Source organism: Bidens hawaiensis, unplaced genomic scaffold (assembly GCF_021521415.1).
Source record: "Bidens hawaiensis isolate Kalapana, Puna unplaced genomic scaffold, B.hawaiensis_p1.1 tig00078742_1, whole genome shotgun sequence".
NCBI classification, from domain to species: domain Eukaryota; kingdom Viridiplantae; phylum Streptophyta; class Magnoliopsida; order Asterales; family Asteraceae; genus Bidens; species Bidens hawaiensis.
Window position 1 is genome coordinate 16,125 of NW_027503482.1, and position 3,642 is coordinate 19,766.

Sequence of the window (3,642 nt, forward strand, 5' to 3'; positions counted from 1 at the left end):
CAAAACTCAAAGACAAGGCCGAAGGAAAGGGAAGAAACCGCCTCACGATCTAGCACACCTTATAAAGTCCAGTGCTCCACCTAAACGCTTGCACGCCTAGGAGCAACACTGGACTTGGGGGGCTTGTCGGGGTATGGTACTAAGAACCCTAATTTATTATGTTTTGGGCTTATTTTATTATATGGGCTAATACATTTGTTATTGGGCTGAGGGGGTTTTGTGGAGGTAACCTTAACTGGGCTAGGCCCATTAGGGTACCATGATGGTGGCCATGAGGTTCCCTATATAAGGAGGTCTCCACCTCCTTATCAAGGGTTGGCAAATAGCTCAATAAGAGCCACCACCATATTTTTGTGTCTGTGAACAAGAGATCCTCTGGATTTCTTAGCGGTCACCTCCACACCCCCAAAAGTCACAGCAGGTCGCCGCAGCGGTCGGAGCGGAAGCAAGCAAGTCGTGGTTCGTTCATCTCGAAGTCCGTGGAAGCATCGTCATGGGTCAGGTCAGATTCATTTCACGTTTCTACAATAATTTAAATATAACGAAAGTATTCCAGCTAGCAATTAACCAACCCACAATGGCCCCAAACACTCTTCAAATATTCACGGCGTTTTACGACGGCTGGCTCATTCGCCACCACCACCTCCAACAGCAGTTGTCCCAAATCCAGCATGTCAAACAACCTCAACTTGACAAACTAGTGGAACAGGCGGCTGACCACTACCGTCAATACTACCAACAAAAAGCAAGTGCAATGGAAGATGACGTCTTCTTAATCTGCTCACCTCCATGGTACTTATTAATAATTGTCTTTTTCATAAGTAGTGTGTGCATTTATATACTGGGATTTATGGTGAATAATACTTCACTAGTTAGGGGACATGTTCATTGTTCGGTTTAAAACTGTGAAACAGTTTGGTTTTACGGTTGGGTTTTCTCTAAACTTTCGGCCGGTTAGTTTCAAAATATTTAAACTTAAAAGTTTAAAATGAATGGTTTGTTTTACAGTTTATACTAAAAACCGGCCATATAAAATCGTAGCAGACTGTAAACTTTATGAGCAAATTCTGGTTTTTAAATAATAGCATTTAACAATCTATACCATGTTTAATAAAATAAAGTTGGCCTAATATTGAAATGCAAATATTGTTTCCCACAAATTCATAATCCAACACCTCAAAATGCACTCTTAACTAGAATGCCACCCTAAGCCTCTTAACAACGAAACTTATCAATTCCCTATGATGAATTGTTTCCATCATTTTCTGTATTTTGTATATAAAGGCCAAACAAAGACCAAACCTTGTGCAATGATTTGGTTTTATTTTTGAACGATTCAGTTTTGATTTTCAATAATAAATAACCGTTACTAACGGTTTGGCTTAAAAACCGTTATAATCAAACCGCGATCAATTAAGATTTGAGAATATCATAACATATAACATCTGTTGAAACAATTGTTTATGTCGTATATATTGTTAGATACAATTTTAGAGAGAAGATAGGATACAATAATACATTAACGTACAATAGGTACGCGAATATCATATATTCACGAAATCGATCCATGGAATTACATCCCAACATCTTGGAATCGTCAATGCATATCCAATTAATCATTGGTTCACCGAAAAAAACAGTTTTGGATCGTTAATCGATTAATTTTTTACTTTTTTCACGAAACCCGTTTTTGAGCATTTGCTGAGGGTTTTAGTTTTTTGGTTGAGCGTTTTAGAATTTTTTGCCTTTGAGCGTCTCGCGTACTTATCGTACGTTAAACAATTATTGTACAGTAAATTCACCCTACAATTTTATACATAATTAGTGTTTATGTCCTATAGTAATTGTCACCCTATATTAAGGAATTTATGGTGAGTAATATTGTAACTATTTCCATCTCATCTTTTCCAGTCTCCTAGCTTTTATTATGAGTGTGATTATAGTGGGCATGTTAGTTTATTTTGTTCTTGTGGGGAATAATAATATTAATCATAGTAACATATGTTAGGTACACCTCGTTCCAGCAGGCATTATTCTGGGTGACTGGACTCACGCCTTCATTGTTATTCCGGTTCGTGGGAGATTTAAACCTAACAGCAGAGCAGGCCTAGTGGGTGGAGACGGTGAGGGAGGAGATAACGAGGAAGGAGAAGGAGATAGGGGAGGCGATGGCAATGGTGCAGGAGAGTATGGCTGCGGCCCCATTGTATGGGTTGGTGAATAGACCGGAGAGTTTGGTGGATGGGGAGGTGTCGGAGTTGGACGGGGCGATGGAGGAATTGAAGGAGGCGATGCGGGCAGTGGTGGTGGAGGCGGACGGGTTAAGGGCGACCGCGGTGATGGAGATTTTGAAAGTGTTAGGGGTGGTGCAAAGGGTTAAGTTTTTTGCCGCTGTGGGTGAGTTCAGGATTCGGGTTAGACGGGTCGGGTTAGATATGGATAGAGCTAGAGGTGTAATATTATGATATGATTTTAAATTTCATTTTCATGAAATAACATTAATATAATCCACCGGCTTTTTTTAATCTGTTGGGATATAATTTTCTTTTCTGTTGTTTTATATGGTTAAGTAACTCACATAAAATATCATTAATCAGAAAAGAAATAACTATTCTAGCTCATCTTTTATATAAAAAAAACTAAAAAGGGATAAAGCATGTATGAACTAGATTATCGTTTTCTATCAACACTTTCTTCTTCCTTAAGAACACTTTTTAGACGATTACTTTATATCATTTTATATTATATCAATTTTATGGTCATAAAAGTGATGTAATAATTTATGATAATGAACTCTAGATGTATTAAATTGTCTCTACTCTTTTAGATACTGAAAATTTTATTTATGAATATAGATTAGATTTTTGGCTCAAAATCCATCAAAAAAACTCTTTGTCAATTTCTTGATTCTGTTACCAAGCTGAGACGAGGAAACGGGTGGATTCTAATTAACAAGTTTTACTTATCACATGTAATTATTTTAACCTATTAGACGTCATGACAACCATAAACTTTCATATTTTTCCAAGAAAACATCTAAGATAGGAAATTTTGAGTGAAGAAAACACTTACCAAATTGCTTCTAAGTAATATATACCCATCACTTAGAAAGGTATATAGATGTTTTGAAGTGGATTACAAGCTAATTTGGAGTTGGAATCGCTCTTCTCTACTTCTCCTTTGTTTCTACTTCTCCTTTGTTTCTACTATCGAGCTGGGGGTCTCATCGGAAGCAGACTTTTTATTCTTATGGGGTAAAGTAAGACTTTCTACATCTTACCCTCCTCAGACCCGATCATAACTTTGTTATTGATAGGATACACTGAGTACGATGGTGACGACAGAACACACAAAAAGTCAAAAACGCATACTAACGTCAACATGCTGAATTGACTTCTTCTTTTGCCATTATTTCATATTTTAAGTGCCCACCTATCACCTATGGCCCTATAAATATCTCCTTTGTAAAGTTTTGGCCACAAAGTTTACATTTGCACTTGAAATTTGACATTTTAGTCCAAGTAACACAAGACTTAAAACACAAAATGTAGACACGTCATGAATGAGCATCTAGCCTATATAATAAACAGCTGTCCCCTTTATAATCACCCAGATTTTTATTTTCACTTATTTAGGGTTTTT

At 37.1% G+C, this 3,642-nt stretch overlaps 1 pseudogene across 1 annotated transcript; it reads left to right on the forward strand.

Annotated features, from left to right (window-relative positions):
* The first annotated feature begins 574 nt into the window (after window positions 1-574).
* Window positions 575-2,529, forward strand: LOC143606990 (protein RESPONSE TO ABA AND SALT 1-like; annotated as a pseudogene). The gene is made up of 2 exons (XR_013148853.1): window positions 575-792; window positions 2,009-2,529. The product of XR_013148853.1 is annotated as a protein RESPONSE TO ABA AND SALT 1-like (transcript).
* The last annotated feature ends 1,113 nt before the right edge of the window (window positions 2,530-3,642 follow it).